The sequence below is a fragment of the Lygodium microphyllum genome, chromosome 8 (assembly GCF_053477565.2).
Source record: "Lygodium microphyllum isolate KBCC chromosome 8, Lygodium_microphyllum_v1.1.10, whole genome shotgun sequence".
Taxonomy (NCBI): domain Eukaryota; kingdom Viridiplantae; phylum Streptophyta; class Polypodiopsida; order Schizaeales; family Lygodiaceae; genus Lygodium; species Lygodium microphyllum.
Window position 1 is genome coordinate 36734066 of NC_141142.1, and position 27091 is coordinate 36761156.

Below are 27091 nucleotides of genomic sequence, written 5' to 3' on the forward strand. Positions count from 1 at the left end.
CCCTATTGTCAATAGCTTCCAATGATATCACTTGTAAGTACCAAGCACACACAGCGGATGTAAAATTATATGATTCAATATTCTTGCATTTCAGTGATCATTTAAGTAGGAGAAGACTATTAGCCAAGGATGTGACACTAATTGTAAGTTCAAAGCACATATAGTAGATATAGAATTATATGATCCAATATTCTATGGTGCTCAACATTATTTGCAATGTAGCATGCGAGACATGAATTTTCTTATAAGATATGGTTATTTTGAAGCTTTCATCAAAGGACTCATGTCCGACCATTAATTCCATAGAGTGCCATTGGTCTATTGAGGTAAACAAACAAAAGTTCATCGAATTTCATTGGCTCAACAACCTCATCTTCAAGTAGCATTAAGATAGTTACATTTACTAAAGCCATGAAAGCTAGACAAGAAGCTTGGAAGATGGAGAGACTCATTTGTATTATATAGTGGCAATTAATGAAAAATACTCTCTTACATCTTTATATACCCCAACCAATGTGCCAAATTATTTATAAAGTATTCTAAAAAAATACATGTCCATTTTCTTTTTATTATGATCCATCTCCACAAAAGTATTTTTGTCCTCAAAGACAAAAATATGGCATCTTAGTATTACAATATAACTTGAAATAATAAATATGCAACATAGGACTTTGTGTAAATATGAAAAAATATTTTATAATCTTTAGGAATATTTTTTAAAAATGATGGTTCTAGAGCTAAAGACCAAGTATGATATGTATTCTTCAATGTTGAAGCATAAATGTGGCTGTTTATCCATATTTCTTCAAGTATGAAATCTTTTAAGATCATTGTGTAGTCCGTTGTACACCCTACCATAGAAATTTTGCTATAACATTTGATGGGCTGATTTGAATGAAGTGCTCCATAGCTCCAAAGAAATTTCCTTTAGAGTAAATCATAGTTAGATTTAGCCTATTTGTAAGTAATTTAGAATTTGAAATAACTCAAAATAGAGAGTTATAAGAGAATATTTTGCAGTGAAACAAAGCCCTTGTATAGACTTTTTCCAAAACGTCATTTGAAGTTATGAAGATTATTCAATTATGATTGCTACACTACATAAATCTTAATTCAAAATTAATCCTTTCATACACTTGGATCAAAATGAAAACCATCAAATCTATCATGTGGACTATAAAATTGATCCATGCCATCCACGTCATCTACTCCCTCATTCTCTAAATCTTCAATTGACCAATATCCTTTTGAATTTTTCCTTCTAATGGATATACTTAGAAACATGGTCCTACATATAATTTTCTCCACACTTGTAACATAAACCTTTTTTCTCTCTCTCCTTGAAGAGATCCACTGGAGTAATCTTATTATTGGAAGATGTTGTTAACTTATTCTATGCTTTGACTTCATTGTGGGTGTAAGATTAACTCCTTGTCTTACAACATTGAAGGAAGAATATGTTGGTACTTTTGGATTGCTTTTCAAAGTAGATCCTCTTTATAAAGATTCCCCAAATTGGCTTTACTTTGTGGTAATCCCTTGTTGTCTAGATGACTCTTTGGACAAAATTATACTCTCATTTGCACTATAACTAATATATAAGTTACCATAAATCCTATGTTTGGCTTGCATATAATACAATAAAAATTGAAAGCTACTCAAGTGTATCTTTGATTTTTAGATAAAAATTCTAGAAAATCGTAATGAGCATATCTAATTGGTGCATATGGGGCTAAATCTTTGAGAAGAAGTGCTTGTTGTGGACAAGGATTTCGATCTTCTTGTGATGGTGCATGCATCATGCATAGAGTGAGTACAATGTTTTGCTCTTTATCATATGCCTCCACCTTCCCTTGATATTTTTTCCCCAATAAGCAAGCCATTACACCATAAAGTAGTATGGCACCTATAACAATGTAGATAAGGATATGTGCCCTCCATCTATAAAACAAAACCAAAGAAAACAATTAGGCATACTAAAATAAAAATAAGAATATATTTAATAAAAATCACAATAAATGATTAAATGAAACCATAGATTCTTTCATATTTAAGAAAGAAAAAAAAAACTAAATTGTGAAAGGTCTTATTCATTATTATTATATTTCTTTTTCCTATCTCATTTTTTTCCTTTTTGTGCCTACATACAAAAATAAAGTGATAGAGTTAAATGTCTAAAAAATGAAAATTAGATCTCAAAACTTCACGTAAAATCTTTTAAAATGTATGTAATTATATTTGAAGTTAACTAAGCAAATATCAATATAGCTTGTAGTTTTTTTTTCATGGACCTAGCTTATTAAGAGAGAAGTGTAACTTCATATTTCACCTGCAATTTATTTGTACTTATACATGATCTATGACACTCTCCATGTGCTCACTATAGAGAGAGTTGTTTTTACATAAAGGTGATTCATAGTTTAGATAGGGTTGTTCTTATGCAGAGATGATGAAACCAATAGGTACATTTGTGGACATATGAAAAAGGGCATTTCAGTGCACCTTTGTAGACTTCATGCATTTTTGCATGCCAAAAAAACATGTGATTTTTTTTCCACATTCTAGTAGAGACATTTTTAGAGCTCATGCTAATAAAAATTAGATTTAGATAAGTATAAAAGTAACACACAAATATTACAAGATACGTGCCTCATATCATCGTTCAAAGTGACACAAATGTTCATCAAAAAAATTTCCCCCATGCTCACTAAAAGTGTTGGTATAAGCATCCCTACAAATTTGTCGTAGAGAGAATCGATATTTGTGTCGCTATTACTGTCGCGACTAGCATCCTGTTTGCAATGCTATCATGATACTAATAGCGGCACAAATAGAGATTCTCTACGATGCAAATAGTGGCGCTAATAGTGATGCATGCAATAAAGTAGCAATGCAAATATCGATGGTTAAAGAGGGAATAAAAATTTGTGGTAGGGCAACAAGCTACCCTGCCACCCATACACCATGTGTTGTATAATATTCTGCAAAGCAAATACATATTGGATACACAATCACATCGTCAAGACAGGCACACAAACTACTTAAAACCACAAGATTGATAACTCATAAAATAAGTAGAAAACTAGTAATGACTCATAAAAATCTATCTGTAAATATCACAAAGTGTCATTTTATACAAAGGATAATATGTATACAAAGGGAACGGCTGAGTGAAAACCAAAGTCATGGGAGTGGATGTCTCTACAAGTGTGACAAATTGTGGAGGTGATAAGTATCCACCAGATTAAAAAGTTACAAGATAGAGGCCTCATACTGACGTTCAAAGCGACGAAAATGCTCCAAAAAAAATTTCCCCCGTTCAAAGCGACGAAAGCATCAATATCAGTATCTCAACATCTCCATAAAACCATCGCTATATGGGTCGGTATTTGCGTCGTAATTTCTTTTGGTTTTATGAGGCAAATAGCAATGTAGATACTAACACATATAGCAATGGTTTGCGATGTATATTGTGATGCCAATAATGATGCGTTGTTGTGACGCTACACATCCACCATTGTGAACCTGAGGGCAGAGTTTTTCACCTCAAGTTTGAATTTGTCAACATCATTAGGAGTTTATTTTCCATTATGTGTTTTTTATTTTGCCGTTTAGTTTGAGCTATTAGTCTAAAAATTTGATTGCTTGGTTCCACCCTAAACTTTTTGTATTCGTTGAGTAGTACTCAAGCGCAAAAAATCCACGTGTGTGTCTACCTATGTGGTAGCTCATATGAATGCTTGCTTATGTGTCTACATTGTTTATGTATCTAAAAACTTCTAAAGAAAAGGGTTTTTAATGTGTGGAGTTTAAGGTCAAGATAAGCAAGAGTTGCTTATCCTATTGGCTCACTATATCTTGTACTTGCAATCAGAAAACACATCCAAGGTTATAAGAACTATGAAACCTGAAGATGGAGACTTAAAGACTCCCAACGAACTACATGATGGTAGTAATGCTGACAATCATGAGATTGACAAGAAAATTGCTGTAGATGTTATGAATGTTACAAATGCTATAAATGTAAGAGCAGAAATAATGATATTGCCAAGGGTGATAAGACAAAATGATAGGCAAATGCTTTAGTTTTGGAGACTAAGGTTATAGTGCCTCAAACTTTAGAAGGCCTTACAGTGGACAGTAGAAGAGAATAACTGTCCTTGGGAAACAATTTCCTCTACCAGTGACTCAAATGGATACCTCAACAAGAGTGCTACCACTTCTAGTGTGAATAAACCCAGTAAAAAGAGTAAAGAGGGTCACAAAGCTTAGCAAAGCAAAGCCAATGTTAGCCATGAAAAAATCTATGTGCTTTTTGGGAGAGGCTAGTATTTTTGTGCAAAGAGAGGACTCAATTTCAGCAGGTTTTGCTCATATCATTGCACACATGAGCTACATGCTTGTTGATGCAGTTACCATGGAACAAGAGTTTGTGGTCATCTTACTATTGATGTGATGGGGAAACCTCTATTCTTCTAGATTGCGAAAAAGACCACTGGCAGTTGTATCATAGCTTTATGTAGTGTTTTTTGGTTGTACATTCAAAAAATGAATGTGCATTTTGCAAATGTTGGAATGAGCTACAACTCGATCCTAATAGAAGGGCAACACTAGCGCATCATCACTTCAGCATTCTCTTACATAAGTATTCTTCATCTTGTCTTTAACATGAATCTGAAGTCTTGGCATTGTTGAGGGCCTCAAGCATATTGGATTTGGAATAGAGTTTTACCTCCAATATACACTAGTTCTAATTGTATTGTCAGTTATACTGGTTATGGGTGCCTATCATGTGTTGATTCATCACTTCAAGTTGGAGCATGTAAAGTTCTGCATTTCCCTTCGCATGAACTAACCCCTTTCAAATGATAATTTTGAGAAATACCTACGATAATGCAATTTTTTTTAAATTTCCCCTCCCCAAAATAGACTATCGTGCTGGAAGGGGAGGGAAATAGAATGAAGGACAAGCTCCTTGCTCGAGCTCGACAGCCTCCCCCTCTTTCCCTTTCGGCTTCATCTCCTCCGTCAGCGTCAAGCGACGTACCTCCTTCTCACGACGAGTTCCGGGCAGCGTCCTCTCACTCCTCTCTGCCCTTCCCTTGGGTGGGGGTTTTTATAGGGAGAGGGAAGGGAATCCTCCGTCCCTCCATGTCATTGTGCATGGCGGTGGAAGACGCCGAGCTCCACCAAGGAGCTTGTCCTTCATTCTATTTCCCTCCCCTTCCAGCATGGCAGTCCATTTTGGGGAGGGGAAATAAAAAAATTTTGCATTATCGTAGGTATTTCTCAAAATTATCATTTGAAATATATTGTGGGTTAGGGCGTACCCTATTAACCCAACTTGGTCAAACCTTAAAGTTCATTGGATACTTCAGTTTCTAGTTTTTAATCTCCAATTAATCTTCCTTACTCGGAAGGATATCAAAGTATACATCCTCTTGCAAGATAACTTGCGTAAGGATCCGCCATCCTTGTTGCAAGAATTTGGCCTTTCTTCTTGTGATTCAATCACAAGACCATATGACTCTGTACTTGCTACGCAAGTCCCGCATCGTACTATGCGATAATGGAGTCACGAAATAATCCGTTTCAGTTTCTTTAAGCTGACGTTGTTAGACTTAGGGCTTCCTAGCTTTATTTTTTTGTAAGAAACTCAGGGACAAATCCTAATTCCTTTTACGTTTACAATTTATTGACTCTACAATCAGGGAATGTGGGCAAGTATTTAAGGTATAAACATTTCTTGTAATTTAACTCATTCCCAATGAATATTTTGTAGCATAGATATTTCTAAGTTTATAATAATTTGGTTAACTCTAGAAGGTAATTTCGAGATTACCTCTGCATGATTTTTTATCTACGAGTCAAATGACTTTTCAATCCTATACTTGCTAGGACAAGATATATCCTATTTCTAACAACTAACCTTGCATGATTAAAATTACAACGATATAAAATTAAAAATTAAGAAGGAAAAACATGGGTTTGGGGTGAGATATCCACATGGATTTCGGGAGATGACCCTCCCGCGGCTATGCCTTGGACTTTCTTAGGAGGCATCGCAATTGTAGTCGTTCGGACGTGGAAATAGCTTTACACTTCCTTTTCAAAGCCTAGTATTTTTGGGGGAAAAGGGCCTTATAAAGCCCAAAAAAAGGTTATAGGCAGTTAAAGCACAGGAGGGAAAATGATTCCGAAACCAAGCGTAAGGGCTAAAGGAAAATTAAGAACACTAGGAGGGGGTTTCAAAATACCATGGAAAGAGCTTATATGAGTTTAAAAAAAAACCTGTGCTGGAAGGGGGGGGATGAAAGGCAACACAAGGGTTTGAAAGGGAACACAAGGGTTTTTTTTTTCGGCCCAAGACAAAAGATTATTGATGTTAGCACCCGGGGGGGATAAAAGGTAGGGAGAATTTGGTGAGGAAAAGAAGGGATGAAAGGCCCTTTAAAATAGTAAAACCGGGGGGGGGGGGGGGGGGGGGGGGGGGTTTGAAAGGGACGGTTTACAAGCCCATAAGGAAAAGGCTTAAGGGGTTTTAAAACCCACGGGGGGGGGGGGGGGGGGGGGGGGGGATAAAAGGGGACTTAAGGGTCTTAAAAACCCGGGGGGAATAATAGGGAACACGAGGGGGTGAAAGGGGGAGGGGGGGGAAATTTTAAGCCCGGGAAAGAAAAGGGGTGAAAAGGTGCTTAGTAAGCCCCTTTGGAAGCTTCCCCCAAGAAGCTTCTAAAGTTTCCCCACGTGGGGGAAACTTACTGGCGGCGTGATGGACACATGGTGGCCTGCGACGGTAGGCGGCGGCTCCTCCCAGGCCTCGAGATGTGGTAGTAGCCTCCCCCTCTTTCCCTTCTAGCTTCAGCTCCTCCATCAGCGTCGAGCGGCGTACCTCCTTCTCACGGTGAGTTTCGGGCAACGTCCTCTCACTCCTCTCTGGCCTTCCCTTGGGTGGGGGTTTTTATAGGGAGAGGGAAGGAAATCCTCCCTCCCTCCATGTCATTGTGCATGGCGGTGGAAGGTGCCGAGCTCCACCAAGGAGCTTGTCCTTCATTCTATTTCCCTCCCCTTCCAGTGTCACAACTCTATAGAAACAGAATTTGTATCCTTTTTCATTAATTTATCTATATAATGATTTATTAAATTTATTTCCTTTGCACTAATTAGATATAAAGAAAAGTGCATTGGAGCTGGCCACTGATGAGTGGTCACAGGTTATGGTGGACCCACACGGTGGGTTAGAGAAAAGATAGTTCACACTTCCACCTATATGACCCGATTGGGCGCCTGTGACTAGAACTCACGCATATCAGGGTTAGACTCGCACACAGAAAGGATTGATGCCTTGAAGTGTGGGCTAGATCCACCAGAACAGACAGTTACAATCAACAAGATGGCATGATCATGAAATGCTTGTATAATGTGCATGTGTGGGCTGAAAGCTTGAAATGCACATTTCTTTGCATAGGAAAGTCACATGAAGATTCGGATACCATTTTTGCGATGTACACGGAAAAAGCTTTCATATGATACCCATATTGGGGGGGTCCCTAAATTCTAGGAGATCCCTAAATTTTAGGAGGTCCCTAAATTTTAGGAGCCTCGAATTAGCCTAAAAATGCTAGTCCTAAAAAATAGGGATGTCATTCTAAAAATAGTAAGTTCTGTACTCTGACTGTGCTTACTAAATTTGGTTGTTTCTATTCTTGACAGTATTCAACCCAAAAAGGAAGGCCATAGAGAAGAGACAAGTGTCAAGACACTTGTCACACAAGTTTCCAAGTGTCCCACCACTTGTCACATCTCATGACATGTGGCTGGACACTTGTCTTGTGCTACTCCACTTTCCCCTTTTGTACTAGCTCTCCCCTCTCCTATAAATAAGAGCTCGTTTTTCTTCATTGATGATCATTTTTCTTTGCTGTAAACTCATGTACAGCACCCACAGATAGCCAGAAACTGGCCCCATCCATCCCCATCATCATCCCCCACTTCTCCATTATCAAATTCCTCCATATTCCCTCTTCTATCACTGCTGTATTACAAGACAGCAAGCTTGTAAATTCATTACAGCACCTCCTTCTTGAGCTCTTTCTTCCATTTTAGCTACAAGAAGCAAGCTCTATCCATGTACTGCTGATCAACGATGAAGAAAGGCTGAATTTCCCTTTTTCTTCTCTCATACTGTAAAGAAATCAGTTCTTATCATTGCATAATAGATAATGCATGTGTGTTTGTACATCTTTGCATGATCTTGTGAGAGCTTCTCACTCTCAGGTTGATTGTAACTGAGCTCTTCCCTAAGGTACTTGGGTTGAGCAGAAATACATTCCTTCGGGGGGGGGGTTGCCCATCTTCAACCCTCAATCTTGTCTCCATTACTTTTACATTTTCATGGCTGTAATTTTGTGAGTAATTTTCATTTTCAGCTTTAAGTGTTCATTCTCTTTTATATTAAATCTTGAAAACAAGCAAATATCATAATTGTTAAGCATACTACGTTGTTCGGGGCGTTTACAGTGGTATCAGAGCTTTGGCTCGGTCCTCACCCCCAACACTGGTAGTGCTTACAACTATAGGTTTGTTTGTTTTCAGCCCTTGCATTGAGTGCTTGAGCATTTTTTTTTCTTTAGTCTCAATGGATCAATCGAGTGCTATCCTTCAAGCCATTCAAAGTCTTAGAGAGGAGAATCAGCAAATTCGTGAGCAACTTCTCAAACTAGAAAAAGTTGAGAATCCCAAAGAATTCAAGGAAAGAAGCCCATCTACTTCAAGAAGACAAAGCCATACCAATGAAAGGAGCCGATCAAGAAGTCCAACTACTTCTAAGAGGCAGTCCCATTCTACTTCAAGACAAAGAAAGAGATCGCGTCGAAGCTCATCCTCTTCTTCAAAGTCATCTGGCGCCTATTCTGATGGATCCTCTTCTAGTAATGAAGAGTCACACCCTTCTCGTGGAAGACCTCATCATCGTCAAAGGCGTCGACATTCTTCACCCTCGTCTCCATCTTCATCCCCATCAAGCACTTCATCATCTTCAACCTCAATATCCGAGCATGGATGAAGGCATAAGAAGAAGAAGAAGACTAAGTCACTATCAAACCTTGAAAAGAAGATCAAGTTCAGTATGTATGATGGTTCCCGAAATCCTGATCTTCTTCTGAAGTTTATTCGTCAATTTCAAATTTTGTATGGTCGTGACAAGTATAAAGAAAAAGAAAAGATTAAGTTTCCAGCTTTACATTTAACCGACTTAGCCCATACTTGGTGGACGGGGTTGGAATATGATCATGCTGCCCCAAAATCATGGCGGTCCTTTGTTCGCCTGATACAAAGCCAATTTCTTCCTGTTCATTTCAAAAGAGATGTAAAAATGGAATGGGATCGGCTTTGGCAAAGGAAAAATGAGTCACTTGGTGACTATACCAAGAGATTTTGGGAGCTACTTTTAAAGGTCCAACATTTCAAGAAGATCAGCAGTTCAGAAAAGATTAGGAAGTTTCATGGAGGTTTGCATTTTAAACTTCGTACTGCTCTTAATCATTATCATTGTTCTAGTATCAAGAAACTCATTGACCATGCTGAGACATGGGAAATGGAGCACAATGGCAACAAATCATTCCAAAAGAATGATAAGAAGAGAGTAGCTGATGATGAGGAGTATTCAGCCCCAAATGAAGGACAAAAACAGTGGCAAAAGCAGCCACCATCAAATCAAAAGAAGATGAAGCCCTATGCACCTCCTAATGCTCCTCAATTTCGCTCCAATCTATACCCACAAGCAAAGCAATTTTCTGAAGAAGAAAAGCAACGCTTCATGAAAGAAGGGAAATGCTTTAAATGTGGACAAACAGGCCACATAGCGAAGCAATGCCCAAACAAGGGACAAAGAAAGGTTTCTGACAACAAGCCTAAGTCGCCAGTGAAAATCAATGCTATCAGTAATGTAGTTGCAAACACAACTCACACTCCAGAGATGCGCAAATTATTAAAAGCTTGGGGACAGTTGCAAGGTAAGCAAGCACTATTCTTGATAGATCTTGGGGCGAATGAAAATATTATTTCCTTGCAATTAGCTAAAGAGCTTGGATTAAAGAATGAAGAGATGGACACTCCGGCACAAGTTCGCCAAGCTTTAAATGCTGATGAAGGTGACAGAGTGAAGACTGTGATACCCTACATTGGCAAGCTCAAGTTTCAAATTCAAGGCTACAGTGACGAAGATACCTTCTGTATCGGAAACCTTGATGGTTGCGATGTGATTCTTGGCATGCCCTGGAATCATAGAATAGATTCAACCATATTCTCTCAGAAAAAGAAGGTAGAACTCACCAACAAAGGCAAGAAGTACGAGATCCAAGCTGGAGTTTCTGGAGACACCATACCTATGGTAAGCCATATGCAAGTCTCTAGAGCAATTAAGGATTGTGTTCAATGTTGTCTGCTTTATGTCACTGATATAACAGATAATATGAATGCTGAAAACCAAGAGCAACTTCAGCTCTTGGAAAAGTATAAAGATTGTTTTTTGGAAGATCTTCCTTATCAGCTTCCCCCAGAAAGGCTAGAAGACCATCATATTGATATTATTCCGGGTAGTTCTCCTCCTAATATAGCGCCATACCGTGTGAGCCGTCCTCAACAAGAAGAAATCAGAAAGCAAGTCGAAGACCTACTCAACCGTGGGCTAATTAGGCCAAGTAGCTCACCATTTTGTTCACCGGTTCTTCTCGTTCAAAAGAAAGATGGCACATTCAGGATGTGCATTGATTATCGAGCCCTCAACAAAATCACTGTGAAAAATCGGTTTCCTATTCCCAGAATTGACGACATTTTGGATCGTCTAGGAGGCTCAAAGGTTTTCAGCCGCATTGATCTAAAGAGTAGTTATCATCAAATTAGGGTAATACCACAAGATGTACACAAAACTGCTTTCCGCACTTCATACAGTCTTTATGAATTCTTGGTGGTTCCTTTCGGATTAACCAATGCACCAGCCACCTTTAATCGAATGATGGAGCGCATCTTTAGAGAGCATCGACAATATGTCGGTACTTTCTTTGATGATATTCTTGTCTTTAGCAAGAATGAAGAGGATCATCATCAACACTTGGAAATTGTTCAACAAAATCAACTCTTGGTAAATGGTAAAAAGAGTGAATTTTTCATGCATAAAATAAATTACCTTGGGCATGTCATCTCTTCTGAAGGGATTCAGATGGATCCTGAAAAGATCAGGATAATCCAAGAATGGCCTCATCTTCGTGATGTACATGAGGTGCGATCATTTCTTGGCTTATGTTCTTATTACCGCCGCTTCATCAAGCATTTTGCACATATGGCTTCTCCACTTCATGACCTTACAAAGAAGAAGATCTCTTTCCAATGGAAGGAAAAAGAGAAGGCAGCCTTCACAAGGCTGAAAACAGCTCTTACTTCTGGACCTGTTCTTATCATTCCAGATCTGGTAAAACCATTTGTGGTGGAAGCAGATGCTTGCGGTGATTGTATTGGTGCAGTGCTAAATCAAGAAGGCCATGCCGTAGCCTTTGAAAGCCGCCGTCTAAATGATGTGGAGAAAAGGTATGACATTTATGAAAAGGAGCTCTTAGCAGTGGTTCATGCTTTAAAGATATGGAAACATTATCTTTTAGGCAATGAATTCCTTATTAAAACCGATCATCAAAGCTTGAAGTATTTCAAGACTCAAAAGCATTTGCAGGAGAAACATGCAAGATGGGAAAATTTCTTATCTATGTTTCATTTTCAAATTATGTACACTCCAGGGAAACAAAATGTAGTTGGTGATGCACTTTCTAGAGTGCCTCGCATTGCAACTATTACAGTGGCTCATCATGAAGATTTTCAAACGATGAAGAATACTTATGATGAAGATACTGATTTTGCAGCAGTTTGGTCAAATTTACAGCAAGGAGGTTCTCATCCAGATTATTCCATCAAAGACGGTTACCTTCTCATGAACAATCGCCTTTGTGTCACTCTTCCTGTTCGACAAAAGGTGCTTAAAGAAAGTCATGAACCCCCTTATGCAGGGCATAGAGGGAGGGCAGCCACTCTAAGTGCAATTGAGCGCTACTTTTATTGGCCAACATTACGAAAAGATACACATAACTTCATCGAGGCTTGCCTGGTATGCCAAAAATCCAAATATGATAGACAGAAGATTCCAGGATTATTGCAACCTCTTCCAGCGCCCAAAGATCCATGGGAATCTATCACAATGGATTTCATCTCAGGTATTCCAAGAACACCTCAAGGTCATGATATGATTTGGGTCATAATTGATAGATTCAGCAAACAATCACATTTTATTCCATGTCATAAAACATTGAAATCCGCACAAGCTGCAAGACTTTTCATTCAACATATCTTCAGATTACATGGTATGCCTTCTGAGATCATTTCAGATAGAGACTCCAAATTCACAAGTAACTTTTGGCGTGCTTTATTTGAGAATTTGGGAACCACTTTAAAGTTCTCCTCAGCCTTTCATCCTCAAACTGACGGCCAAACAGAGGTGATGAATCTCACTCTTTTGGATATGTTGAAAGCTTATGTTAGTGAACATAAGTCACATGGGAGAAATATCTTCCATTATTGGAGTTTGCTTACAACAATACAGTGCACTCATCCACAGGGAAAGCTCCAAATGAAATAGTACAGGGTAAAGTGATTCCTCCTCCAATTATTCGCACTAAAGATAAGATTTTTGCTGCTGATGAGTTTGCTTCAGATTTAAAAACAACAATGGATCAAGTTCGAGCCACTATCAAAGTTGCGCAAGAGCGACAAAAGAAGCAAGCAGATAAACGAAGAAGACATTTGGCTTTTGAAAAAGGTCAATATGTCTTGCTAAAGTTTGATAAAAGCAGGCTCAAACAAGGTTCTGGTCAAAATTCATCTTTTCCAAAGCTCTCCAGTAGATACTTTGGACCCTTCAAAGTGATTGAGAAAATAAATGAAGTTTCTTATCGACTTGAGCTTCCTACTCATTGGAAAATACACAATGCTTTTCATGTAAGTTTGCTAAAACCTTACATAGGACCAGAACCAAAGGAACCCATTACTGAAGATCCCCCAGAAGTTGAAGAAACAGAGCAACTCTTGGAACCTGAAAAGATTTTGTTTCTCAAGGATCGAACCACGAGAAGTGGCCTTGTGACACGAAAATTCTTGCTAAAATTCAAGAATCTACCCACCACAGATGCACAGTGGGTAGATGAAAAATTCATGAAGGATTACCCAAATATTCTACAACAATATCAAGAAGATTTTCAGCTGAGGACAGCTGAATAAAAGCCAGAGGGCTGTCACAACTCTATAGAAACAGAATTTGTATCCTTTTTCATTAATTTATCTATATAATGATTTATTAAATTTATTTTCTTTGCACTAATTAGATATAAAGAAAAGTGCATTGGAGCTGGCCACTGATGAGTGGTCACAGGTTATGGTGGACCCACACGGTGGGTTAGAGAAAAGATAGTTCACACTTCCACCTATATGACCCGATTGGGCGCCTGTGACTAGAACTCACGCATATCAGGGTTAGACTCGCACACAGAAAGGATTGATGCCTTGAAGTGTGGGCTAGATCCACCAGAACAGATAGTTACAATCAACAAGATGGCATGATCATGAAATGCTTGTATAATGTGCATGTGTGGGCTGAAAGCTTGAAATGCACATTTCTTTGCATAGGAAAGTCACATGAAGATTCGGATACCATTTTTGCGATGTACACGGAAAAAGCTTTCATATGATACCCATATTGGGGGGGTCCCTAAATTCTAGGAGATCCCTAAATTTTAGGAGGTCCCTAAATTTTAGGAGCCTCGAATTAGCCTAAAAATGCTAGTCCTAAAAAATAGGGATGTCATTCTAAAAATAGTAAGTTCTGTACTCTGACTGTGCTTACTAAATTTGGTTGTTTCTATTCTTGACAGTATTCAACCCAAAAAGGAAGGCCATAGAGAAGAGACAAGTGTCAAGACACTTGTCACACAAGTTTCCAAGTGTCCCACCACTTGTCACATCTCATGACATGTGGCTGGACACTTGTCTTGTGCTACTCCACTTTCCCCTTTTGTACTAGCTCTCCCCTCTCCTATAAATAAGAGCTCGTTTTTCTTCATTGATGATCATTTTTCTTTGCTGTAAACTCATGTACAGCACCCACAGATAGCCAGAAACTGGCCCCATCCATCCCCATCATCATCCCCCACTTCTCCATTATCAAATTCCTCCATATTCCCTCTTCTATCACTGCTGTATTACAAGACAGCAAGCTTGTAAATTCATTACAGTACCTCCTTCTTGAGCTCTTTCTTCCATTTTAGCTACAAGAAGCAAGCTCTATCCATGTACTGCTGATCAACGATGAAGAAAGGCTGAATTTCCCTTTTTCTTCTCTCATACTGTAAAGAAATCAGTTCTTATCATTGCATAATAGATAATGCATGTGTGTTTGTACATCTTTGCATGATCTTGTGAGAGCTTCTCACTCTCAGGTTGATTGTAACTGAGCTCTTCCCTAAGGTACTTGGGTTGAGCAGAAATACATTCCTTCGGGGGGGGTTGCCCATCTTCAACCCTCAATCTTGTCTCCATTACTTTTACATTTTCATGGCTGTAATTTTGTGAGTAATTTTCATTTTCAGCTTTAAGTGTTCATTCTCTTTTATATTAAATCTTGAAAACAAGCAAATATCATAATTGTTAAGCATACTACGTTGTTCGGGGCGTTTACATCCAGCATGATAGTCCGTTTTGGGGAGGGGAAATAAAAAAATTTTGCATTATCGTAGGTATTTCTCAAAATTATCATTTGAAAGGGGTTAGTTCATGCAAAGGGAAGATAATGTAAAGTTCTGCATTTCCCTTCACATGAACTAACCCCTTTATAGAATGTCCATACCAGAAGCAATTGAGCTGAAGGAATAACTTAAGCAACTGTTAGATCAGGGCTACATCCGGCCTAGCAGTTCACCATGGGGAGCTCTAGTACTAGTCCAAAAAAAGAAAGATGGGACACTCCGACTATGTATTGATTACCGAGGATTGCATCAATCAACGGTCAAGAACAAGTATCCTATTCCTAGAATAGATGAGCTTCTTGATCGTCTTCAGGGTGCAAAGATCTTCTCCAAGATTGATCTCAGGTCAGGTTACTATCAGATAAGGATCAAGGAAGAAGATATCCCAAAAACGGCCTTCAATACAAGATATGGGCACTTTGAATTCCTAGTTATGTCATTCGGGCTTACGAATGTACCTGCCACCTTCAATAGGTTAATGTAGGATATCTTTAGGCCATATCTTGATGATTTCATGCTTGTCTTCTTCGATGACACTCTAGTCTATTCTAAACAGGAAGAAGATCATGAACCCCAACTTCGGATTGTCCTTGAGACAATGAGGTCACATAAGCTGTATGCTAAAATGAAGAAGTGTGCATTCTTCAAGCGTCAGATTGAATATCTGAGATTCATAGTAGCAAAAGGAATATCAATGGACCCAACCAAGGTCAGAGATGTGCTTAAGTGGCCAATACTAGTATCTGTCAAAGAGATACGTAGCTTTCTTGGATTGACAGGATGGTATAGGGTTTTCATAAAAAACTATGCCCTGATTGCAGCACCTTTGTTGACGGACTTACTAAAGAAGCAAACTTTCATTGCATGGTCAACTCCCGAACAAAATAGCTTCGATAGATTGAAGCAAAGTCTGGTATCAGCACCTATTCTAAGACTTCCAGACCTCAATAAGGAGTTCGAGGTAGTAACTGATGCTAGCATTCTTGCCTTAGGGTGTGTACTTATGCAAGAAGGTCATCCAGTAGCGTACTCTTTAAGGAAATTGAAGAGTCATGAAAAGAATTATGCTATGCATGATCTGGAATTACTAGCTATCATCCATGCTCTAAAGCTTTGGAGACACTACCTGTTGGGCAATAAGTTTACTCTAGTAACTAACCATAAGAGTCTCAAATGGATCTTTACCCAGAACGAGCTCAACATGAGGCAACGTCGATGGATTGAAGTGTTGGAGGAATATGACTTTGAAATCAAGTACCGACCAGGGAAAGAGAATGTAGTTGCTGATGCACTTAGTCGCAAGGCATTCCTAAATTCCCTAATCTTGCAAAATCCATCAACAGTCAGATCTCTAGCTACAAAAGTATCTATGCCAAACAACCCTATACTTAAGTTAGCTAGAGAGGATGCATGCCATGATCCATCCTACCAAACAATGCTAAGGGAGATCTCTATCAAGGATCAGAACCAAAAGTTGCAGACTAAGTATCAGGAATTTTCCATTAATACTGGACTTGTCTACTACAGAACAAGGCTGTGTATACTAGCAAGCCAGTCACTTAAGCAGAAGATATTGTGGGAAGCTCATGATTCTCCTTTCGTAGGACATCCTGGCTATGCTAAGACTCTTAATGCAGTTAGGAAGAGCTACCATTGGGAGAGGCTCAAAGGTGATGTTCTCAAATATGTCACTGAGTGTTTGTCTTGCCAATGTATCAAAGCCGAACATGTCATGATGCCAGGGAAACTACAACCGCTTGACATTCCCCAAATGAAATGGGAATTCATCAGTATGGATTTTGTTGTAGGCCTACCCCAAGTCCAGGGAGGATACAACTCCATCATGGTTGTGGTTGACATGCTTACTAAGGTTTCACACCTTGTTCCAGTAAAGACAAACTATAAAGCCTCAGACATTGCAAGATTGTTTATCAAGGAGATATTCAAGCTACATGGTTTACCCAGAAGAATCATTAGTGATCGTGATTCTCTTTTCACATCACACTTCTGGAGAGCTATCTTTGAAGCTATTGGGACTCAACTTTGTTTTAGCACCGCCTACCATCCCCAAACGGATGGCCAAACAAAGCGAGTAAATTAAGTCATCGAGGATATGCCACTACAAGATATAGACCTTATAGCGACGTTTAAAGAGACGAAAATATAAACAACAAAATTTGCCCCCGTCGTCGCAAAAAGCGTCGTTATTGACGACGCCATAGAATCATCGCTATATGCGTCGCATCTGCGACGTAAATAGCGACTGTTACAGAGAATTTGCGACGCTGATAGCGACGACAATAGCGACGCATGTAGTAAATTTGTGACGCAAATAGCGACAATAACAGAGAAAAAAAAATTTGTGGCAGGGCAACAAGCTGCCCTGCCACATATAGCACTGTGTGCTGTATGAGAGCCATACAAAATAGTTTCTGCACTGTTGCATACAAAGCGTTTGCAAACAAAAAGAATGTATACTGAAATCATAAAACTGATGGATGAAATAAATACATGACATCGCATAAAATGCGATTGGTACAATCATAAAACAATATCACTAATACATAGAAAATGTCTACATAGATCGGGCGACTAAAAACTAAAGGTATGTGAGCTCTAAGGATCCGGCGAGCTACAAATCGTCGTCCCCCGAAAGCTCTTCCCGCTGTAAAGCAGCATCAAACGGATTCTACACAAAAAGAAACAACATATCAATCCACCATACAATAATGCATTCAAATATCTCATGGTAACTACGGACAAGGAAGATGAGTGACTTACTGGGCCGCCGCGTCTATACAATCGGTCAATCAATGATCTGAGACCGTGCCTCTCCGCATATCGAGTCTCAAGGCCTTGCGGATTGCGATTTGTAATGGAGTGCTGCAAAGAAAACAAAATGCTAACTGTTAGAAACATGATTGTCAGTACAAAGAATATCTCAAAAAAACAAATAAGCAAAACAAAAGAGAATCTTACAAAGTCCTCCAAATATGTCCTGTGGCCGCCACTCCCAAGATGATGTACCAATCCGGCCTCGATTCATGCCCTCGCCACCTCCCGCTGCTGACTCCAACGTCCTGGCAAATTTGTAGCTTCCTCCCTCAGTCAGTGCTAGTCGTCTGCATCTAACCACTCGGGCTTTGGAGCCCCACTCTTGATTGCCTTGCGTGCGTCGGATCGTTTATGCGATATGTATGCAAGCATGCAATCCATCATCTAGCCCGTAGAGAATCTATCCACTACGGCTGGCACCGGGAACTCCTCGTGCAAGGATGCTACTATGTACTCCTTGCTCGCCTCCGGTATGTTCCTCCAATGATTCAGGACGTTGTGTCGAAAAACTTGTTGGCACAACTCCCTCATGCGAGCCATCACCGTCCTCCCCTCATCATTCATGATGATGGCTCCTGACCTGCCATCCACTAGGTATCCATAATCCCTAGGAGTGTGCCTTGTATGGGCCCTCTCCCATCTCCGTCCACGCTCCTGGGCATATCCAGGAGACCCCTGAACATCCGGTGTACCGACGGGGGTACCCTCTCCCGGAGTGCCACTCAAAGGGGTGCCACCAGAGGGTGTGCCACCAAAAGGAGTGCCACCAGAGGGGGTGCCACCAAAAGGAGTGCCACCAAAAGGCGTGACATTTGCCAATGGCTACACAAAAGCCGGAGTAACTGGAGTGGACGTCCCCACAGGTGTGACAAATCCTGGAGGTGACCGAGCTCCAGTTGAACGACGAGACGGAGACACCGCGTCCGTGTCTCCACAGTAGCACCCCCCTGATCCTCCTACAGTCGCAGTCCCTCCCTCTGGCCCAAGTCGCGAGCGTCGAGATCGTCTGCTCGAAGCTGAAGCATCTGATCGCGCTGAAGCTGATCTAGCAGAGCGCCCTGACGAAGAACGAGACAACTCCTGATCTGCTATCTCTCTGAATCTCGCGAGCTGATCTGGAGACATACGTGCCATCATCTCTTGAAACTCCTCATCGCTCATCCCTCGACTCATCCTGAAAATGTCGATACCTGCACAGATAAAAAATAATGTTAGAATAATCAATTTAAACTATACAAAGCACATTAATATAAATAATTTTTGAAAAATCCCTCTTAAAATGCATATCTTATCTACTTTATGGAAGATCTAAACAACGAATTGAGTAATACAATTCTCCAAGAATGAAGTATTCTATGGTCCCATGTTAATCTCCTGACACAACTCTGCATACATTGGAAGGTCGATAGACATGTCACCACAAAATAACGAGTCTGTCTCGTTCTCAAAAAATTCTACGACTTCTGTATTTCCATCATTGTTAGCCGATGCGGGCTCCAAGCTTGCGGTGGCCTCCACCCCTTGTAATTTCGATCCCTCTATTTGCATATTTTCTTCATCTATGCCTGGAACATCGCTTTGATCGTATACTCTCGCACCTCGAGGAGTTGAAGGTATAACATACCACCATCGAGGTTGTCAGGGATTTGGATAGAAGATTACCTGTTCACAAACACTTACAAACCGTCTTCAAACCATTTTCAGCTCGTACCAGCTTGCAGTGTTCATACGTGCTGGAGGTCGTCCAAGAAAACCTTCCCTGAGTTCATGATCCTTCGGCAAGAAAGCGGTGTGTCCTTGATATACCATCTTCTTCATGGTTCGTGACCTTTGGGAGTCTAACTGTGGCCCACACAATGGACATGCATGATAACCTGAGGTAACGAGACCTGCAAGGCGATCCACGACCTAGTGAATACTTGATTGAATGAAATAAAATATAGATATTACCGGCGAGAACAAAGGTCTGCTCACCTGAGCACTCTCCCAATCCCGGAAAGTCATGGATCGTCCACATGAGAATGGCTCGAATGTTGGCTGACCGCCGACCATCGCGCCTGCTCATATCTTGCACCGTGACCCCCTCCTCCCACAAAATCTTAAGCTCATCGACTAATGGACGAAGATACACGTCCATATTTTTTACTTTGTAGCGGCTTGGGACGAGCAAGCTAAGGATGAGAAGTCCTTTCTTCATAGAAAGCCATGGAGGAATGTTGTAGTTGACAAGCACTATAGGCCACACATTGTAAGAAGTCGAGCGCAGACCAAATGGGTTCACACCATCCATGGCAAGACCGAGCCGAAGATTCCTTGGCTCTCGCGCAAAGCCTGGGAAGGTAGAGTCAATGTGGCTCCATGCATGCGAATCTGTTGATATTCGTTGCACTCCATCCGTGGACCTATTCTGCACATGCCACGTTGTCAAGCTTGCCATGGCAGACGTGCGAAACATGTGGTTTATGCGGGGGATGAGCAGAAAGTGTCTGAGGACTTTTTGAGGGATGGTCTTCCCTTGCAAGTCCTGTCGATACCTGTGAGCACCAGACTTTGGGCATGTCTCCATAGTCTCGTATTCATCTCGAAACAATATGCAGTCGTTGATACATGCATGGATGTTATTGTAGTCCATGCCAAGCTTTTGTAAAACATGTCGTGCATCATCATGAGACTCAGGCATGGTGTTTGCAGGTGGCAATATATGATATTTCAATAACCTGAAAAAATCATAAAACACCTTGAAAAATCCATCTATGTTTGCAATAATACTATTTTAAAAAAAAAACAATGAAGTCTGTGTGCAAGGTACCTGAATAACTCAGTCACACTCGTATCGCTCCAACCGTATTTTGCTTGCACACTTAAGAGTACAAGCAATGTCTTCAACCGAGATACTCGGCACCCATCATATAATGGTATGGATGCTTCCTCTCTAAGCGGGTCAGATGTCTCAACATCCATGGGAATCAATGCATCGATCATTGCCTCCATCTCAGGCTCCAAGATTGTAGGCAAGTCGGGAAGGTTGTCTGTCTCCTCTGGCATTGACGGTATAGATGGGCCTTGCGAGTGGTCGATTGGCTCCTGCAATCCATCCATCGCATGTCCACGAACTCTTCTAATTGGCCGCAAAGGGTGCACTCCCCCTTGGGTCGAGACATCACCCCCCTGGATACAAAATTTGCCAACAAGACCCAATCTTATTGTGTATGGTTTTCAATTAGCTTGAGAGTACAATGCATGAAAAATGCTAACTTCAAATTACCGTTTGCTGAAAGTCTGCAATCGCCTGATCAATGATCTCAGATTGAAACTCGCCAAATTGTCGTACGTGTTCTATAGACAATCGACGTTTTCGTCTAATTGCCAACTTGCATTGAGAGCAAGGACATGGGACACGCTGATTAAGATACGACTCGCGGTCTTGAACAATAGGACCTTCTTCGTTTGCCATCTTATCTACATTACAGCAAACAAGGCTTAAATGGATAGCTTTATGGAGATGTACGTCAAGTTGCAAGTTGACCATAAACCTTGCATTGTATATAGTAGTCGAGAGATTTTCCGATGTTATATCTCGGCCTTGTATCATGCTCAACGATTTGTTTGTCCCGGTAGATAATTTTTTGTTATATCTTGGCTTTGAGTATAAGTAATCCATTTTAAAATTAATGCGCGCCATCTATGAAATTTTATAACTATAGTAATAAAATTTATTTCAATCAATTCTACTCATAGTCATAAGACCTGAGAGAAATTATCATATACTCAATTTAAGGGTTTCTTCTTCTATAACAATAATTTTGGGTTCATTTTGATGAAGTACGTCGCCGTATGCAAAGCACATTGCATACCATTATCAATACGTATATTATCTTAAATTTCCTTCCCTTCCCTCTCCCTCTCTTTCTCTCCCTCTCCCTCTCTTCCTCTCTTTCTCTCACCCTCTCCCTCTCCCTCTCGTTCTCTTTCTCTCCCTCTCTCATTTCCTCCCTCCCCCTCCCTCTCCCTCTCCCTCCCTCTTTCTCCCTCTCCCTGTCCCTCACTCCCTCTCCCTCTCCCTCCCCCTCCCTCTTTCTCTCCCTCTCTCATTTCCTTCCCCTCCCCCTCCCTCTCCCTCTCCCTCTCCCTCTCTTTCTCTTTCTCTTTTTCTCCCTCTCCCTCTCTATCTCTCTTTCTCTCTCATTTCCTAAACAAGCAAAAAATAAGTGATTTAAACATCCTCCAAGCAAAAGGGAGAGGGAGAGATACAATGCACTCTCCCTCTCTTTCTCTTTCTATCCCTCTCTCATTTCCTTCCCCTTCCTCTCCCTCTCACTCTCTTTCTCTCTCATTTCCTCTCCTAAACAAGCAAAAAATAAAGTGATTCAAACATTAAACAAGCAAAAGGGAGAGGGAGGGAGAGAGAGAATGCACTCTCCCTCCTTCTCCCTCTCTTTCTCTTTCTCTCCCTCTCCTATTTCCTCCCCCTCCCTCTCCCTCTCCCTCTATTTCTCTTTCTCTTTCTTTCCCTCTCCCTCTCCCTCTCCCTCTCTTTCTCTCTTACTCTCTCGTTTCCTCTCCTAAACAAGCAAAGAAGAAAGTAATTTAAACATTAAACAAGCAAAAGGGAGAGAGAGAGAGAGAATGCACTCTCCCTCTCTTTCTCTCCCTCTCCCTCTCTTTCTCCCCCTCTCTCTCCCTCTCCCTCTCCTTCTCTTTCATTTCCTCTCCTAAACAAACAAAAGAGAACAATTTAAACCTTCAACAAGTAAAAGAAAGAGAGAGGGAGACTCACCAATGAGATATGGCGAGCGTGGGCGGCTTCTCTTTGCAACGAGGGCTCCTCCTCTCCTTCGCGAATAACGACGGTGGCGGTGGCGGCGGCAGCAAGTCTCTTCCTCCTCTTCTCTCACAAAGCCTTGGCTCTCTCCCTCGCTCTCTCCCTCGCTCTCGCTCTCAAAAGGTGAAGAAAACAAAATGAAAATGGCGCTCTGGTTTTGGCCGCGCTTTTTTTCCTTGCGGCGTCACTATTTGCGTCGCAAATGCGCTATTTCCCTGCGGCGTCGCTAAATGCGATGCAAATAGCGACGCCAATAGCGACGCCTATAGTGACGCCAATATCCATCGTCGCTAATCGGCATCGCTATTGCCCCATTCCCTTGTAGTGTGCTTAGGGCATACTGCTCTCGAGAGTCGAAGAGGTGGATTCAATACTTGCCTTTGGTAGAATTTGCATACAATGCTTCTTACCAGCAAAGCATTTAGATGACCCCTTTCCAAGCATTGTATAGACATGACTATCAAAGTCCCCTAAACTTTTCTGATCCAACCCTAAGGGTTGAAGCTTCAAGGCTAATTTTGGAAGAGATGGATGACCAAATTAAGTCAATAAGACATGACATACAAGCAGCTAAGAATAGACAAAAAGCATACGCGAATTTGAAGCGTCAAGAAAGGGTTTTCGAAGAAGGAGACATGGTCTTCATTCGCGTACACCCTAAAAAGAGTTCTCTATCCTTAGGAGATTGCAAGAAGCTAAGTCCAAGATATTGTGGGCCATACAAAATCCTCAAATGCCTAGGATCTAATGCTTATAATCTACAACTCCCTGAGAACCTAAAAGTTCATAATGTATTCCACATTAGCCTATTAAAAAAGTATGTACCTAATCCTAACCATGTACTTGACGATCAACAAATTGTAATGCCTAGTCAACGAGTCCTTGAACTAAGGCCTGATAGGATCTTAGATGTTAGGGAGAGACAATTAAGATCCAGAACCTTGAGAGAATGCCTCGTCCAATGGAAAGATTATCCCGAAGAGGATGCCACTTGGATAAATGAATGCACTCTCAACCATCAATATCCCCAGTTTATCTCGAGATGAGGACATCTTGATTCCTCTAAGGGGGAGAGAATGTAAAGTTCTGCATTTCCCTTCTCATGAACTAACCCCTTTCAAATGATAATTTTGAGAAATACCTACGATAATGTAATTTTTTTTTATTTTCCCTCCCCAAAACGGACTGTCGTGCTGGAAGGGGAGGGAAAAAGAATGAAGGACAAGCTCCTTGGTGGAGCTCAGCGCCTTGCACCGCCATGCACAATGACACGAGGGAGGGAGGATTCCCTTCCCTCTCCCTATAAAAACCCCCACCCAAGGGAAGGCCAGAGAGGAGTGAGAGGACGATGCTCGGAACTCGCCGTGAGAAGGAGGTACGCCGCTCAACGCTGACAGAGGAGCTAAAGCTGGAAGGGAAAGAGGGGAAGGCTGCCGCCACGTCTCGAGGCCTGGGAGGAGCCACGTCTCGAGGCCTGGGAGGAGCCATACGATTTTTTTTTTAAAAACTCCTATAAGCTCTTTCCATGGTATTTTGAAACCCCCTCCTAGTGTTCTTAATTTTCCTTTAGCCCTTACGCTTGGTTTCGGAATCATTTTCCCTCCCATGCTTTAACCGCCTATAATCTTTTTTTTGGGCTTTACAAGACCCTTTTCCCCCAAAAATACTAGGCTTTGAAAAGGTCTTACTACCCCCCCTCGTGGTTAAACCCCTTAGCCATTCCTTGCCTTTCCAAAATACCCTTGGGACTTGGGTTTTTCCCCTACTCGAAAAAGAGAAGAAGAGTATTGAAGTGCAAGGGAGCGACGGTGGAATCCCGAAAAGAAAGTGTAAAGCTTTTTCCACGTCCGAACGACTACAATTATGATGCCTCCTAAGAAAGTCCAAGGCATAGCCGCGCGGCAGGGTCATCTCCCGGAATGCATGTGGATATCTCACCCCAAACCCATCAAAATAAATAAAGTATAAACGTATTTTTTTTCAAATAGCTTTATGCATTGGAATGAATTATGAGCAAGATTATTTACCCATTAAAGTAGTATAATTTGGTTAAGCCTAAAGGTATAAAACTGCATCTTGCACTATTAACCCCTATTCTTTTTACAACGAATCATCATGGAAAGTGCAAATCATGAAAGGATTCTTACGATGCATCAACTCTAGGAAATTATCATTGCTAACTACATAACTTAGCAAGGAAAAGGTTGCTTATTTAGCATGAGTTTTGTTTGCAAAGAAAAGGGAAAATTAGTTGAAATTAACCTAACCTCAAATCGATAAAGTATAGGATTGAAAAGTCATTTGACTCGTAGATAACAAATCATGCGGAGGTAATCTCGAAACCACCTTCTAGAGTTAACCAAATTATTATAAACTTAGAAATACCTATGCTGCGAAATATTCATTGGGAATGAGTTAAATTCCAAGAAACGTTTATACCTTAAGTACTTGCCCACATTCCTTGATTGTAGAGTCAGTAAATTGTAAACGTAAAAGGAATTAGGGTTTGTCCCTGATTTTCTTACAAAAAAATAAAGCTAGGAAGCCCTAGGTCTAACAACGTCGGCTTAAAGAAACTAAAACGGATTATTTCGTGACTCCATTATCGCATAATACAATGTGGGACTTGCGTAGCAAGTATGGAGTCATATGGTTTTGTGATTGAATCACAAGAAGAAAGGCCAAATTCTCGCAACAAGGATGGCGGATCCTTACGCAAGTTATCTTGCAAGAGGATGTATACTTTGATATCCTTCTGAGTAAGGAAGATTAATTGGAGATTAAAAATCAGAAACTGAAGTATCCAATGAACTTTAAGGTTTGACCAAGTTGGGTTAATAGGGTACGCCCTAACCTAGAATATAAGGGATCTTTCCAAGTTGCAAGACACCCCGGATCGAGTGCTGGATGCATTCGAAAGGAAGGATGCATTCCTTAGCAGTTTGCCAATGATCAATGGAAATGTTTGTGCTTGCTAGAGATTTTAGAGCACTGTTTGACTTGTCTGACCAATGAATTACAAAATAAATGAGTATCTATACTTCAGGTTGAAGGCCTGAAGGGAGAGGCAGCTTCAGTTACCCCCGACTACCTGCCTGATCCTAACCAAGGGGGTTGTTAACCACGTCGAGAATGTGGAGAGGTCTCTCCGTTGAGCGCTACTTGGAGCAGGAGGACGCTTGGGTGCCACGGGGGCTCTGGCCCTAAATCCCTCGCCTTCCGGGTCCTGCACAAGAGGCTAACATGACTCGGGATTGGATCTTGAGGCCTGCATACTAGTCTATGGGCAAAAACTTGGAATAGTGATCCCTGTGGATTGCTGGATAGCCTTCGGGCGGATTGTGGATAAGCCTACGGGCAGAACTCTTTGTATTTCAAAGATAAATATGATGACTTGTTAATAAAGAACTTGTCTGATATTGCTTTTCTATGTCAAGTGATAAGATTACGTGAAGGAACCAGTGCTTAATGGGTTAATTAAAGAAGCTGGTTGTTACATGTCCAACTAATGTGTTAGATAATTACATAACTAAAACAACCCGAGGAAAGTGTGGAGAATGGGCCATGGGTCCGTCCTACGGATGGGTGGTCCCGGTTGGCCGAGAACTTTTTTCAATTCACGACGAACAATGGGATGATCATCAAAGGACAAGAACAACAAAAGCGTTGACCTAGAGTTATGTCTTAACCTGATTTACGTTGTTTTAGGGGAACGGAATGGGACTATGCCTTATGGCAGAGAGATTGAGCTTTGCATCCCTCTCATTTCCCATTCTCCTTGAACCAAGTGCAACATGAATCCATTTCGGACCTGGCATTTGTGCGTAAAGTAGTTCGCTTGGGTCCGACGCTAGTTGCTGTTAGGAAATGACCAATCAGGAAAACCCTAATTCAGGACGATCCTAAGTGGGAACGGTCGGAATACTTCCGCTATGTGGCAGACGTGGAAAGCCCTATATCGCAATTCCTGTAACATTCCATGGGAGGCCGAGTAGAGATTTCTAGACATCCTTTCCGATGGACTACTAAGACGTGTCCTGGGTGATACTAGTGGACACATTACAGAGCACTATAAGTGTGTGATAGTAGTGGGCTATTCATGTGTTGTCTTTCGATGGATGACCATTTTGTCAAAAAGGAAACCATCTTTCAAACTGGATCTTTTTTTGGAATCCTTTGCATAGGCTGAAGAAGAGCAAGTAGTTTGTGTATGTTTGTGGCAAGACAATTGCTAATTAACATCACCACATGTCAACCTACATGTGAGGAACCAACATGACTTCCACATGGTGGCATGAAGAAGATATGAGGAAAGCAAAGCATGATAGCTAACCTATAATGCTTCTTTTGTAGCCTTTTGTTGCAACCATTGTAGTGGCTTCTATGATTAGATGCATTTTTTCTCTATATCATTAGCAGTACCACAACAATTTGATCGTGTGGATCCAGCATGGAAGCATCACATGATGTACTCAACAAAAGCCAAGCTCAAAGGATCATCAGCATAGCAACATACATTATCTCAAGTGTATTCCATGTCATGGTGAATGATAGGACATTATGAGAAACCACTATGGTTATATCCGATGATCATGCT

The 27091-nt window shown here is 40.9% G+C and overlaps 1 pseudogene; it reads left to right on the forward strand.

The window, feature by feature from the left end:
* The first annotated feature begins 223 nt into the window (after positions 1 to 223).
* Positions 224 to 26678, forward strand: LOC148032160 (RHOMBOID-like protein 13 pseudogene; annotated as a pseudogene).
* Positions 26679 to 27091: the final 413 nt, after the last annotated feature.